Consider the following 16,337-nt stretch of genomic DNA (forward strand, 5'->3'; position numbering starts at 1 on the left):
CTGAAAAGCTGTTGCTGCATTCATTTTTGGCATACGTTTGCTCCTACCGGGTCAGCCGAACAACGAATTTCAACTTACCCACCTCCTATCATGAGAGACCTCAGGGCTGCATGTTTTGAGCCCAGTACTGAGCCTGAAAAGCAATTCCCACCCGATCTTACAAGTAAAACTTGCTAGAATCTGCCTGGCTGCTCTTCACTGAAAAGCTGGTTCTGCGTACATTTTTGGCATACGTTTTCTCCTGCTGGGTCAGCCGAGCAGCGAATTTCTACTTAACCACCTGCTATCATGAGAGACGTCAGGGTTGCATGTTTTAAGACAAGTACTGATCCTGAAAAGCATTTTCAACCCCACTTACAAGTAAAACTTGCTAAAATATGCCTGGCTGCTCTTCACTGAAAAACTGGTTGTGTGTAAATTTTTGGCATACGTTTGCTCCTGCTGGGTCAGCCGAGCGGCGAAATTCTACTTAACCACCTGCTATCTTGAGAGACCTCAGGGCTGCATCTTTTGAGCCCAGTACTGAGCCTGAAAAGTGTTTCCAACCCCACTTACAAGTAAAACTTGCTAGAATGTGCCTGGCTGCTCTTCACTGAAAATCTCATTCTGCGTACATTTTTGGCATAGGTTTGCTCCTGCCGGGTCAGCCGAGCTGTGAATTTCTACTTAACCACCTGCTATCTTGAGAGATCTCAGGGCTGCATCTTTTGATCCCAGTACTGAGCCTGAAAAGCGTTTCCAACCCCACTTACAAGTAAAACTTGCTAAAATGTGCCTGGCTGCTCTTCACTGAAAAGCTGTTTCTGCATTCATTTTTGGCATACGTTTGCTCCTGCCGGGTCAGCCGAACAGCGAATTTCTACTTACCCACCTCCTATCATGAGAGACCTCAGGGCTGCATGTTTTGAGCCCAGTACTGAGCCTGAAAAGCAGTTCCAACCCCACTTACAAGTAAAACTTGCTAGAATCTGCCTGGCTGCTCTTCACTGAAAAGCTGGTTCTGCGTACATTTTTGGCATACGTTTGCTCCTGCTGGGTCAGCCGAGCAGCGAATTTCTACTTAACCACCTGCTATCATGAGAGACGGCAGGGTTGCATGTTTTAAGACAAGAACTGAGCCTGAAAAGCATTTCCAACCCCACTTACAAGTAAAACTTGCTAAAATATGCCTGGCTGCTCTTCACTGAAAAGCTGGTTCTGTATAAATTTTTGGCATACGTTTGCTCCTGCTGGGTCAGCCGAGTGGCGAAATTCTACTTAACCACCTGCTATCTTGAGAGACCTCAGGGCTGCATCTTTTGAGCCCAGCACTGAGCCTGAAAAGTGTTTCCAACCCCACTTACAAGTAAAACTTGCTAGAATGTGCCTGGCTGCTCTTCACTGAAAATCTCATTCTGCGTACATTTTTGGCATAGGTTTGCTCCTGCCGGGTCAGCCGAGCTGTGAATTTCTACTTACCCACCTGCTATCTCAGGGCTGCATCTTTTGAGCCCAGTACTGAGCCTGAAAAGCGTTTCCAACCCCACTTACAAGTAAAACTTGCTAAAATGTGCCTGGCTGCTCTTCACTGAAAAGCTGGTTCTGCATTCATTTTTGGCATACGTTTGGTCCTGCTGGGTCAGCCGAGCGTCGAATTTCTACTTACCCACCTCCTATCATGAGAGACCTCAGGGCAGCATGTTTTGAGTGCATTACTGAGCCTGAAAAGTGTTTCCGACCCCATTTACAAGTAAAACTTGCTAGAATGTGCCTGGCTGCTCTTCACTGAAAAGCTGGTCTGCGTCGATTTTTGGCATACGTTTGCTCCTGCTGGGTCAGCCGAGCTGCGAATTTCTACTTAATCACCTGCTATCTTGAGAGACCTCATGGCTGCATCTTTTGAGCCCAGTACTGAGCCTGACAAGCGTTTCCAACCTCACTTACAGGTAAAACTTGCTTGAATGTCCCGGGCTGCTATTCATGAAAAGCTCATTCTGCATACATTTTTGGCGAACGTTTGCTCCTGCCGGGACAGCCGAGCGGCGAATTTCTACTTACCCACCTCCTGTCATGAGAGACCTCAGGGGTGCATGTTTTGAGCCCAGTACTGAGCCTGAAAAGCTTTTCCAACCCCACTTACAAGTAAAACTTCCTAGAATGTGCCTGGCTGCTCTTCACTGAAAAGCTGGTTCTGCGTAAATTTTTGACATACGTTTGCTCCTGCTGGGTCAGCCGAGCAGCGAATTTCTACTTAACCACCTGCTATCATGAGAGACGTCAGGGTTGCATGTTTTAAGACAAGTACTGAGCCTGAAAAGCATTTCCAACCCCACTTACAAGTAAAACTTGCTAAAATATGCCTGGCTGCTCTTCACTGAAAAGCTGGTTCTGTGTAAATTTTTGGCATACGTTTGCTCCTGCTGGGTCAGCCGAGCGGCAAAATTCTACTTAACCACCTGCTATCTTGAAAGACCTCAGGGCTGCATCTTTTGAGCCCAGTACTGAGCCTGAAAAGTGTTTCCAACCCAACTTACAAGTAAAACTTGCTAGAATGTGCCTGGCTGCTCTTCACTGAAAATCTCATTCTGCGTACATTTTTGGCATAGGTTTGCTCCTGCCGGGTACCACCTGCTATCTTGAGAGATCTCAGGGCTGCATCTTTTGAGCCCAGTACTGAGCCTGAAAAGCATTTCCAACCCCACTTACAAGTAAAACTTGCTAGAATGTCCCTGGCTGCTTTTCACTGAAAAGCTCATTCTGCGTACATTTTTGGCATACGTTTGCTCCTGCCGGGACAGCCGAGCGGCGAATTTCTACTTACCCACCTCCTGTCATGAGAGACCTCAGGGGTGCATGTTTTGAGCCCAGTACTGAGCCTGAAAAGCTTTTCCAACCCCACTTACAAGTAAAACTTCCTAGAATGTGCCTGGCTGCTCTTCACTGAAAAGCTGGTTCTGCGTACATTTTTGGCATACGTTTGCTCCTGCTGGGTCAGCCGAGCATAGAATTTCTACTTAACCACCTTCTATCTTGAGAGACCTCAGGACTGCATCTTTTGAGCCCAGTACTGAGCCTGAAAAGCGTTTCCATTCCCACTTACAAGTAAAACTTGCTAGAATGTCCCTGGCTGCTATTCATGAAAAGCTCATTCTGCTAAATTTTTGGCATACGTTTGCTCCTGCCGGGTCAGCCAAGCGGCAAATTTCTACTTACCCACCTCCTATCGTGAGAGACCTCAGGGCTGCATGTTTTGAGCCCAGTACTGAGCCTGAAAAGCGTTTCCAACCCCACTTACAAGTAAAACTTGCTAGAATGTGCCTGGCTGCTCTTCACTGAAAAGCTGGTTCTGCGTTCATTTTTGTCATACGTTTGCTCCTGCTGGGTCAGCCGAGCGGCGAAATTCTACTTAACCACCTGCTATCTTGAGAGACCTCAGGGCTGCATCTTTTGAGCCCTGTACTGAGCCTGAAAAGCGTTTCCAACCCCACTTACAAGTAAAACTTGACAGAATGTGCCTGGCTGCTCTTCACTGAAAAGCTCATTCTGCGTACATTTTTGGAATACGTTTGTTCCTGCCGGGTCAGCCGAGCGGCGAATTTCTACTTAACCACCTGCTATCTTGAGAGACCTCAGGGCTGCATCTTTTGAGCCCAGTGCTGAGCCTGAAAAGCGTTTCCAACCCCACTTAACAGTAAAACTTGCTAAAATGTGCCTGGCTGCTCTTCACTGAAAAGCTGTTGCTGCATTCATTTTTGGCATACGTTTGCTCCTACCGGGTCAGCCGAACAACGAATTTCAACTTACCCACCTCCTATCATGAGAGACCTCAGGGCTGCATGTTTTGAGCCCAGTACTGAGCCTGAAAAGCAGTTCCCACCCGATCTTACAAGTAAAACTTGCTAGAATCTGCCTGGCTGCTCTTCACTGAAAAGCTGGTTCTGCGTACATTTTTGGCATACGTTTTCTCCTGCTGGGTCAGCCGAGCAGCGAATTTCTACTTAACCACCTGCTATCATGAGAGACATCAGGGTTGCATGTTTTAAGACAAGTACTGAGCCTTAAAAGCATTTTCAACCCCACTTACAAGTAAAACTTGCTAAAATATGCCTGGCTGCTCTTCACTGAAAAACTGGTTGTGTGTACATTTTTGGCATACGTTTGCTCCTGCTGGGTCAGCCGAGCGGCGAATTTCTACTTAACCACCTGCTATCTTGAGAGACCTCAGGGCTGCATCTTTTGAGCCCAGTACTGAGCCTGAAAAGTGTTTCCAACCCCACTTACAAGTAAAACTTGCTAGAATGTGCCTGGCTGCTCTTCACTGAAAATCTCATTCTGCATACATTTTTGGCATAGGTTTGCTCCTGCCGGGTCAGCCGAGCTGTGAATTTCTACTTAACCACCTGCTATCTTGAGAGATCTCAGGGCTGCATCTTGTGAGCCCAGTACTGAGCCTGAAAAGCGTTTCCAACCCCACTTACAAGTAAAACTTGCTAAAATGTGCCTGGCTGCTCTTCACTGAAAAGATGGTTCTGCATTCATTTTTGGCATACGTTTGCTCCTGCTGGGTCAGCTGAGCGTCGAATTTCTACTTACCCACCTCCTATCATGAGAGAATTCAGGACTGCATGTTTTGAGCCCAGTACTGAGCCTGAAAAGCATTTCCAACCCCACTTACAAGTAAAACTTGCTAGAATGTGCCTGGCTGCTCTTCACTGAAAAGCTGGTTCTGTGTACATTACTGGCATACGTTTCCTCCTGCTGGGTCAGCCGAGCGTCGAATTTCTACTTACCCACCGGCTATCATGAGAGACCTCAGAGCTGCATGTTTTGAGCCCAGTACTGAGCCTGAAAAGCGTTTCCAACCCCACTTACAAGTAAAACTTGCTAGAATGTGCCTGGCTGCTCTTCACTGAAAAGCTGGTTCTGCGTACATTTTTGGCATACGTTTGCTCCTGCTGGGTCAGCCGAGTGGCGAATTTCTGCTTAACCACCTATTATCTTGAGAGACCTCAGGGCTGCATCTTTTGAGCCCAGTACTGAGCCTGAAAAGCATTTCCAACCCCACTTACAAGTAAAACGTCTTAGAATGGCCCTGGCTGCTATTCATGAAAAGTTCATTCTGCGTACATTTTTGGCATACGTTTGCTCCTGCCGAGGCAGCCGAGCGGCGAATTTCTACATACCTACCTGCTATCATGAGAGACCTCAGGGCTGCCTCTTTTGAACCCAGTACTCAGCCTGAAAAGCGTTTCCAACCCCACTTACCAGTAAAACTTGCTAAAATGTGCCTGGCTGCTCTTCACTGAAAAGCTGGTTCTGCGTACATTTTTGGCATATGTTTGCTCCTACTGGGTCAGCCGAGCGGCGAATTTCTACTTAACCACCTGCTATCATGACAGACCTCAGGGCTACATGTTTTAAGCCCAGTACTGAGCCTGAAAAGCATTTCCAACCCCACTGAAAAGTAAAACTTGCTAAAATATGCCTGGCTGCTCTTCACTGAAAAGCTGGATCTGCTTACATTTTTGGCATACGTTTGCTCCTGCTGGGTCAGCCGAGCGCCGAATTTCTACTTAACCACCGGCTATCTTGAGAGACCTCAGGGCTGCATCTTTTGAGCCCAATACTTAGCCTGAAAAGTGTTTCCAACCCCATTTCAAGTAAAACTTGCTAGAATGTGCCTGGCTGCTCTTCACTGAAAAGCTGGTTCTGCGTCCATTTTTGGCATACGTTTGCTCCTGCTGGGTCCTCCTATCATGAGAGACCTCAGGGCTTCATCTTTTGAGCCCAGTACTGAGCCTGAAAAGCGTTTCCAACCCCACTTACAAGTAAAACTTGCTAAAATGTGCCTGGCTGCTCTTCACTGAAAAACAGGTTCTACGTTCATTTTTGGCATACGTTTGCTCCTGCTGGGTCAGCCGAGCGGGGCATTTCTACTTACCCACCTCCTATCATGAGAGACCTCAGGGCTGCATGTTTTGAGCCGAGTACTGAGCCTGAAAAGCTTTTCCAACCCCACTTACAAGTTAAACTTGCTAGAATGTGCCTGGCTGCTCTTCACTGAAAAGCTGGTTCTGCGTACATTTTTGGCATACGTTTGCTCCTGCTGGGTCAGCCGAGCATCGAATTTCTACTTACCCACCTCCTATCATGAGAGACCTCAGAGCTGCATGTTTTGAGCCCAGTACTGAGCCTGAAAAGCGTTTCCAACCCCACTTACAAGTAAAACTTGCTAGAATGTGCCTGGCTGCTCTTCACTGAAAATCTCATTCTGCGTACATTTTTGGCATACGTTTACTCCTGCCAGGTCAGCCGACCAGTGAATTTCTACTTAACCACCTGCTATCTTGAGAGACCTCAGGGCTGCATCTTTTGAGCCCAGTACTGAGCCTGACAAGCGTTTCCAACCCCACTTACAAGTAAAACTTGCTAAAATTTGCCTGGCTGCTCTTCACTGAAAAGCTGGTTCTGCGTTCATTTTTGGCATACGTTTGCTCCTGCTGGGTCAGCCGAGCAGTGAATTTCTACTTAACCACCTGCTATCATGAGAGACCTCAGGGCAGCATGTTTTGAGCGCAGTACTGAGCCTGAAAAGCGTTTCCAACCCCACTTACAAGTAAACTTGCTAGAATGTCCCTGGCTGCTATTCACTGAAAAGCTCATTCTGCGTACATTTTTGGCATACGTTTGCTCCTGCCGGGTCAGCCGAGTGGCGAATTTCTACTTAACCACCTGCTATCTTGAGAGACCTCAGGGCTGCATCTTTTGAGCCTAGTACTGAGCCTGAAAGGCAATTCCAACCTCACTTACAGGTAAAACGTGCTTGAATGTCCCTGGCTGCTATTCATGAAAAGCTCATTCTGCGTACATTTTTGGCATACGTTTGCTCCTGCCGGGACAGCCGAGCGGCGAATTTCTACTTACCCACCTCCTGTCATGAGAGACCTCAGGGGTGCATGTTTTGAGCCTAGTACAGAGCCTGAAAAGCCTTTCCAACCCCACGTACAAGTAAAACTTGCTAGAATGTGCCTGGCTGCTCTTCACTGAAAAGCTGGTTCTGCGTCGATTTTTGGCATACGTTTGCTCCTGCTGGGTCAGCCGAGCGGCGAATTTCTACTTACCCTCCTCCTATCATGAGAGACCTCAGGGCTGCATGTTTTGAGCTCAGTACTGAGCCTAGAAAAGCTTTTCCAACCCCACTTACAAGTAAAATTTGCTAGAATGTGCCTGGCTGCTCTTCACTGAAAAGATAGTTCTACGTACATTTTTGAGATACGTTTGCTCCTGCTGGGTCAGCCGAGCGGCGAATTTCTACTTAACCACCTGCTATGTTGAGAGACCTCAGGGCTGCATCTTTTGAGCCCAGTACTGAGCCTGAAAGGTGTTTCCAACCTCACTTGCAGGTAAAACGTGCTTGAATGTCCCTGGCTGCTATTCATGAAAAGCTCATTCTGCGTACATTTTTGGCATACGTTTGCTCCTGCCGGGACAGCCGAGCGGCGAATTTCTACTTACCCACCTCCTGTCATGAGAGACCTCAGGGGTGCATGTTTTGAGCCCAGTACTGAGCCTGAAAAGCTTTTCCAACCCCACTTACAAGTAAAACTTCCTAGAATGTGCCTGGCTGCTCTTCACTGAAAAGCTGGTTCTGCGTACATTTTTGACATAAGTTTGCTCCTGCTGGGTCAGCCGAGCAGTGAATTTCTACTTAACCACCTGCTATCATGAGAGACGTCAGGGTTGCATGTTTTAAGACAAGTACTGAGCCTGAAAAGCATTTCCAACCCCACTTACAAGTAAAACTTGCTAAAATATGCCTGGCTGCTCTTCACTGAAAAGCTGGTTCTGTGTAAAATTTTTGGCATACGTTTGCTCCTGCTGGGTCAGCCGAGCGGTGAAATTCTACTTAAACACCTGCTATCTTGAGAGACCTCAGGGCTGCATCTTTTGAGCCCAGTACTGAGCCTGAAAAGTGTTTCCAACCCCACTTACAAGTAAAACTTGCTAGAATGTGCCTGGCTGCTCTTCACTGAAAATCTTATTCTGTGTACATTTTTGGCATAGGTTTGTTCCTGCCGGGTCCCACCTGCTATCTTGAGAGATCTCAGGGCTGCATCTTTTGAGCCCAGTACTGAGCCTGAAAAGCGTTTCCAACCCCACTTACAAGTAAAACTTGCTAAAATGTGCCTGGCTGCTCTTCACTGAAAAGCTGTTGCTGCATTCATTTTTGGCATACGTTTGCTCCTACCGGGTCAGCCGAACAACGAATTTCAACTTACCCACCTCCTATCATGAGAGACCTCAGGGCTGCATGTTTTGAGCCCAGTACTGAGCCTGAAAAGCAGTTCCTACCCGATCTTACAAGTAAAACTTGCTAGAATCTGCCTGGCTGCTCTTCACTGAAAAGCTGGTTCTGCGTACATTTTTGGCATACGTTTGCTCCTGCTGGGTCAGCCGAGCAGCGAATTTCTACTTAACCACCTGCTATCATGAGAGACGTCAGGGTTGCATGTTTTAAGACAAGTACTGAGCCTGAAAAGCATTTTCAACCCCACTTACAAGTAAAACTTGCTAAAATATGCCTGGCTGCTCTTCACTGAAAAACTGGTTGTGTGTAAATTTTTGGCATACGTTTGCTCCTGCTGGGTCAGCCGAGCGGCGAAATTCTACCTAACCACCTGCTATCTTGAGAGACCTCAGGGCTGCATCTTTTGAGCCCAGTACTGAGCCTGAAAAGTGTTTCCAACCCCACTTACAAGTAAAACTTGCTAGAATGTGCCTGGCTGCTCTTCACTGAAAATCTCATTCTGTGTACATTTTTGGCATAGGTTTGCTCCTGCCGGGTCAGCCGAGCTATGAATTTCTACTTAACCACCTGCTATCTTGAGAGATCTCAGGGCTGCATCTTTTGAGCCCAGTACTGAGCCTGAAAAGCGTTTCCAACCCCACTTACAAGTAAAACTTGCTAAAATGTGCCTGGCTGCTCTTCACTGAAAAGATGGTTCTGCATTCATTTTTGGCATACGTTTGCTCCTGCTGGGTCAGCCGAGCGTCGAATTTCTACTTTACCCACCTCCTATCATGAGAGACCTCAGGGCAGCATGTTTTGAGCGCAGTACTGAGCCTGAAAAGCGTTTCCAACCCCACTTACAAGTAAAACTTGATAGAATGTGCCTGGCTGCTCTTCACTGAAAAGCTCATTCTGCGTACATTTTTGGCATACGTTTGCTCCTGCCGGGTCAGCCGAGTGGCGAATTTCTACTTAACCACCTGTTATCTTGAGAGACCTCAGAGCTGCATCTTTTGAGCCCAGTACTGAGCCTGAAAAGCGTTTCCAACCCCACTTAACAGTTAAACTTGCTAAAATGTGCCTGGCTGCTCTTCACTGAAAAGCTGGTTCTGCGTTCATTTTTGGCATACATTTGCTCCTGCTGGGTCAGCCGAGCGTCGAATTTCTACTTACCCACCTCTTATCATGAGAGAATTCAGGACTGCATGTTTTGAGCCCAGTACTGAGCCTGAAAAGCATTTCCAACCCCACTTACAAGTAAAACTTGCTAGAATGTGCCTGGCTGCTCTTTACTGAAAAGCTGGTTCTGCGTACATTTTTGGCATACGTTTCCTCCTGCTGGGTAAGCCGAGCGTTGAATTTCTACTTACCCACCGGCTATCATGAGAGACCTCAGAGCTGCATGTTTTGAGCCCAGTACTGAGCCTGAAAAGCGTTTCCAACCCCACTTACAAGTAAAACTTGCTAGAATGTGCCTGGCTGCCCTTCACTGAAAAGCTGGTTCTGCATTCATTTTTGGCATACGTTTGCTCCTACCGGGTCAGCCGAACAACGAATTTCAACTTACCCACCTCCTATCATGAGAGACCTCAGGGCTGCATGTTTTGAGCCCAGTACTGAGCCTGAAAAGCAGTTCCCACCCGATCTTACAAGTAAAACTTGCTAGAATCTGCCTGGCTGCTCTTCACTGAAAAGCTGGTTCTGCGTACATTTTTGGCATACGTTTTCTCCTGCTGGGTCAGCCGAGCAGCGAATTTCTACTTAACCACCTGCTATCATGAGAGACATCAGGGTTGCATGTTTTAAGACAAGTACTGAGCCTTAAAAGCATTTTCAACCCCACTTACAAGTAAAACTTGCTAAAATATGCCTGGCTGCTCTTCACTGAAAAACTGGTTGTGTGTACATTTTTGGCATACGTTTGCTCCTGCTGGGTCAGCCGAGCGGCGAAATTCTACTTAACCACCTGCTATCTTGAGAGACCTCAGGGCTGCATCTTTTGAGCCCAGTACTGAGCCTGAAAAGTGTTTCCAACCCCACTTACAAGTAAAACTTGCTAGAATGTGCCTGGCTGCTCTTCACTGAAAATCTCATTCTGCATACATTTTTGGCATAGGTTTGCTCCTGCCGGGTCAGCCGAGCTGTGAATTTCTACTTAACCACCTGCTATCTTGAGAGATCTCAGGGCTGCATCTTGTGAGCCCAGTACTGAGCCTGAAAAGCGTTTCCAACCCCACTTACAAGTAAAACTTGCTAAAATGTGCCTGGCTGCTCTTCACTGAAAAGATGGTTCTGCATTCATTTTTGGCATACGTTTGCTCCTGCTGGGTCAGCTGAGCGTCGAATTTCTACTTACCCACCTCCTATCATGAGAGAATTCAGGACTGCATGTTTTGAGCCCAGTACTGAGCCTGAAAAGCATTTCCAACCCCACTTACAAGTAAAACTTGCTAGAATGTGCCTGGCTGCTCTTCACTGAAAAGCTGGTTCTGTGTACATTACTGGCATACGTTTCCTCCTGCTGGGTCAGCCGAGCGTCGAATTTCTACTTACCCACCGGCTATCATGAGAGACCTCAGAGCTGCATGTTTTGAGCCCAGTACTGAGCCTGAAAAGCGTTTCCAACCCCACTTACAAGTAAAACTTGCTAGAATGTGCCTGGCTGCTCTTCACTGAAAAGCTGGTTCTGCGTACATTTTTGGCATACGTTTGCTCCTGCTGGGTCAGCCGAGTGGCGAATTTCTGCTTAACCACCTATTATCTTGAGAGACCTCAGGGCTGCATCTTTTGAGCCCAGTACTGAGCCTGAAAAGCATTTCCAACCCCACTTACAAGTAAAACGTCTTAGAATGGCCCTGGCTGCTATTCATGAAAAGTTCATTCTGCGTACATTTTTGGCATACGTTTGCTCCTGCCGAGGCAGCCGAGCGGCGAATTTCTACATACCTACCTGCTATCATGAGAGACCTCAGGGCTGCCTCTTTTGAACCCAGTACTCAGCCTGAAAAGCGTTTCCAACCCCACTTACCAGTAAAACTTGCTAAAATGTGCCTGGCTGCTCTTCACTGAAAAGCTGGTTCTGCGTACATTTTTGGCATATGTTTGCTCCTACTGGGTCAGCCGAGCGGCGAATTTCTACTTAACCACCTGCTATCATGACAGACCTCAGGGCTACATGTTTTAAGCCCAGTACTGAGCCTGAAAAGCATTTCCAACCCCACTGAAAAGTAAAACTTGCTAAAATATGCCTGGCTGCTCTTCACTGAAAAGCTGGATCTGCTTACATTTTTGGCATACGTTTGCTCCTGCTGGGTCAGCCGAGCGCCGAATTTCTACTTAACCACCGGCTATCTTGAGAGACCTCAGGGCTGCATCTTTTGAGCCCAATACTTAGCCTGAAAAGTGTTTCCAACCCCATTTCAAGTAAAACTTGCTAGAATGTGCCTGGCTGCTCTTCACTGAAAAGCTGGTTCTGCGTCCATTTTTGGCATACGTTTGCTCCTGCTGGGTCCTCCTATCATGAGAGACCTCAGGGCTTCATCTTTTGAGCCCAGTACTGAGCCTGAAAAGCGTTTCCAACCCCACTTACAAGTAAAACTTGCTAAAATGTGCCTGGCTGCTCTTCACTGAAAAACAGGTTCTACGTTCATTTTTGGCATACGTTTGCTCCTGCTGGGTCAGCCGAGCGGGGCATTTCTACTTACCCACCTCCTATCATGAGAGACCTCAGGGCTGCATGTTTTGAGCCGAGTACTGAGCCTGAAAAGCTTTTCCAACCCCACTTACAAGTTAAACTTGCTAGAATGTGCCTGGCTGCTCTTCACTGAAAAGCTGGTTCTGCGTACATTTTTGGCATACGTTTGCTCCTGCTGGGTCAGCCGAGCATCGAATTTCTACTTACCCACCTCCTATCATGAGAGACCTCAGAGCTGCATGTTTTGAGCCCAGTACTGAGCCTGAAAAGCGTTTCCAACCCCACTTACAAGTAAAACTTGCTAGAATGTGCCTGGCTGCTCTTCACTGAAAATCTCATTCTGCGTACATTTTTGGCATACGTTTACTCCTGCCAGGTCAGCCGACCAGTGAATTTCTACTTAACCACCTGCTATCTTGAGAGACCTCAGGGCTGCATCTTTTGAGCCCAGTACTGAGCCTGACAAGCGTTTCCAACCCCACTTACAAGTAAACTTGCTAGAATGTCCCTGGCTGCTATTCACTGAAAAGCTCATTCTGCGTACATTTTTGGCATACGTTTGCTCCTGCCGGGTCAGCCGAGTGGCGAATTTCTACTTAACCACCTGCTATCTTGAGAGACCTCAGGGCTGCATCTTTTGAGCCTAGTACTGAGCCTGAAAGGCAATTCCAACCTCACTTACAGGTAAAACGTGCTTGAATGTCCCTGGCTGCTATTCATGAAAAGCTCATTCTGCGTACATTTTTGGCATACGTTTGCTCCTGCCGGGACAGCCGAGCGGCGAATTTCTACTTACCCACCTCCTGTCATGAGAGACCTCAGGGGTGCATGTTTTGAGCCTAGTACAGAGCCTGAAAAGCCTTTCCAACCCCACGTACAAGTAAAACTTGCTAGAATGTGCCTGGCTGCTCTTCACTGAAAAGCTGGTTCTGCGTCGATTTTTGGCATACGTTTGCTCCTGCTGGGTCAGCCGAGCGGCGAATTTCTACTTACCCTCCTCCTATCATGAGAGACCTCAGGGCTGCATGTTTTGAGCTCAGTACTGAGCCTAGAAAAGCTTTTCCAACCCCACTTACAAGTAAAATTTGCTAGAATGTGCCTGGCTGCTCTTCACTGAAAAGATAGTTCTACGTACATTTTTGAGATACGTTTGCTCCTGCTGGGTCAGCCGAGCGGCGAATTTCTACTTAACCACCTGCTATGTTGAGAGACCTCAGGGCTGCATCTTTTGAGCCCAGTACTGAGCCTGAAAGGTGTTTCCAACCTCACTTGCAGGTAAAACGTGCTTGAATGTCCCTGGCTGCTATTCATGAAAAGCTCATTCTGCGTACATTTTTGGCATACGTTTGCTCCTGCCGGGACAGCCGAGCGGCGAATTTCTACTTACCCACCTCCTGTCATGAGAGACCTCAGGGGTGCATGTTTTGAGCCCAGTACTGAGCCTGAAAAGCTTTTCCAACCCCACTTACAAGTAAAACTTCCTAGAATGTGCCTGGCTGCTCTTCACTGAAAAGCTGGTTCTGCGTACATTTTTGACATAAGTTTGCTCCTGCTGGGTCAGCCGAGCAGCGAATTTCTACTTAACCACCTGCTATCATGAGAGACGTCAGGGTTGCATGTTTTAAGACAAGTACTGAGCCTGAAAAGCATTTCCAACCCCACTTACAAGTAAAACTTGCTAAAATATGCCTGGCTGCTCTTCACTGAAAAGCTGGTTCTGTGTAAAATTTTTGGCATACGTTTGCTCCTGCTGGGTCAGCCGAGCGGTGAAATTCTACTTAAACACCTGCTATCTTGAGAGACCTCAGGGCTGCATCTTTTGAGCCCAGTACTGAGCCTGAAAAGTGTTTCCAACCCCACTTACAAGTAAAACTTGCTAGAATGTGCCTGGCTGCTCTTCACTGAAAATCTTATTCTGTGTACATTTTTGGCATAGGTTTGTTCCTGCCGGGTCCCACCTGCTATCTTGAGAGATCTCAGGGCTGCATCTTTTGAGCCCAGTACTGAGCCTGAAAAGCGTTTCCAACCCCACTTACAAGTAAAACTTGCTAAAATGTGCCTGGCTGCTCTTCACTGAAAAGCTGTTGCTGCATTCATTTTTGGCATACGTTTGCTCCTACCGGGTCAGCCGAACAACGAATTTCAACTTACCCACCTCCTATCATGAGAGACCTCAGGGCTGCATGTTTTGAGCCCAGTACTGAGCCTGAAAAGCAGTTCCTACCCGATCTTACAAGTAAAACTTGCTAGAATCTGCCTGGCTGCTCTTCACTGAAAAGCTGGTTCTGCGTACATTTTTGGCATACGTTTGCTCCTGCTGGGTCAGCCGAGCAGCGAATTTCTACTTAACCACCTGCTATCATGAGAGACGTCAGGGTTGCATGTTTTAAGACAAGTACTGAGCCTGAAAAGCATTTTCAACCCCACTTACAAGTAAAACTTGCTAAAATATGCCTGGCTGCTCTTCACTGAAAAACTGGTTGTGTGTAAATTTTTGGCATACGTTTGCTCCTGCTGGGTCAGCCGAGCGGCGAAATTCTACCTAACCACCTGCTATCTTGAGAGACCTCAGGGCTGCATCTTTTGAGCCCAGTACTGAGCCTGAAAAGTGTTTCCAACCCCACTTACAAGTAAAACTTGCTAGAATGTGCCTGGCTGCTCTTCACTGAAAATCTCATTCTGTGTACATTTTTGGCATAGGTTTGCTCCTGCCGGGTCAGCCGAGCTATGAATTTCTACTTAACCACCTGCTATCTTGAGAGATCTCAGGGCTGCATCTTTTGAGCCCAGTACTGAGCCTGAAAAGCGTTTCCAACCCCACTTACAAGTAAAACTTGCTAAAATGTGCCTGGCTGCTCTTCACTGAAAAGATGGTTCTGCATTCATTTTTGGCATACGTTTGCTCCTGCTGGGTCAGCCGAGCGTCGAATTTCTACTTTACCCACCTCCTATCATGAGAGACCTCAGGGCAGCATGTTTTGAGCGCAGTACTGAGCCTGAAAAGCGTTTCCAACCCCACTTACAAGTAAAACTTGATAGAATGTGCCTGGCTGCTCTTCACTGAAAAGCTCATTCTGCGTACATTTTTGGCATACGTTTGCTCCTGCCGGGTCAGCCGAGTGGCGAATTTCTACTTAACCACCTGTTATCTTGAGAGACCTCAGAGCTGCATCTTTTGAGCCCAGTACTGAGCCTGAAAAGCGTTTCCAACCCCACTTAACAGTTAAACTTGCTAAAATGTGCCTGGCTGCTCTTCACTGAAAAGCTGGTTCTGCGTTCATTTTTGGCATACATTTGCTCCTGCTGGGTCAGCCGAGCGTCGAATTTCTACTTACCCACCTCTTATCATGAGAGAATTCAGGACTGCATGTTTTGAGCCCAGTACTGAGCCTGAAAAGCATTTCCAACCCCACTTACAAGTAAAACTTGCTAGAATGTGCCTGGCTGCTCTTTACTGAAAAGCTGGTTCTGCGTACATTTTTGGCATACGTTTCCTCCTGCTGGGTAAGCCGAGCGTTGAATTTCTACTTACCCACCGGCTATCATGAGAGACCTCAGAGCTGCATGTTTTGAGCCCAGTACTGAGCCTGAAAAGCGTTTCCAACCCCACTTACAAGTAAAACTTGCTAGAATGTGCCTGGCTGCCCTTCACTGAAAAGCTGGTTCTGCGTACATTTTTGGCATACGTTTGCTCCTGCTGGGTCAGCCGAGCGGCGAATTTCTACCTAACCACCTGCTATCATGAGAGACCACAGGACTGCATGTTTTGAGCCCGGTACTGAGCCTGAAAAGTGTTTCCAACCCCACTTACAAGTAAAACTTGCTAGAATGTGCCTGGCTGATCTTCACTAAAAAGCTGGTTCTGCATACATTTTTGGCATACGTTTGCTCCTGCTGGGTCAGCCGAGCGGCAAATTTCTACTTACCCACCTCCTATCATGAGAGACCTCAGGGCTGCATGTTTTGAGCCCAGTACTGAGCCTGAAAAGCGTTTCCAACCCCACTTACAAGTAAAACTTGCTAGAATGTGCCTGGCTGCTATTCATGAAAAGTTCATTCTGCGTACATTTTTGGCATACGTTTGCTCCTGCCGGGTCAGCCGAGCGGCAAATTTCTACATACCCACCTGCTATCATGAGAGACCTCAGGGCTGCATCTTTTGAACCCAGTACTCAGCCTGAAAAGCGTTTCCAACCCCACTTACCAGTAAAACTTGCTAAAATGTGCCTGGCTGCTCTTCACTGAAAAGCTGGTTCTGCGTACATTTTTGGCATACGTTTGCTCCTGCTGGGTCAGCCGAGCGCCAAATTTCTACTTAACCACCGGCTATCTTGAGAGACCTCAGGGCTGCATCTTTTGAGCCCAGTACTAAGC

This window comes from Lissotriton helveticus, chromosome 8 (assembly GCF_964261635.1).
Source record: "Lissotriton helveticus chromosome 8, aLisHel1.1, whole genome shotgun sequence".
In the NCBI taxonomy this organism is placed as follows: domain Eukaryota; kingdom Metazoa; phylum Chordata; class Amphibia; order Caudata; family Salamandridae; genus Lissotriton; species Lissotriton helveticus.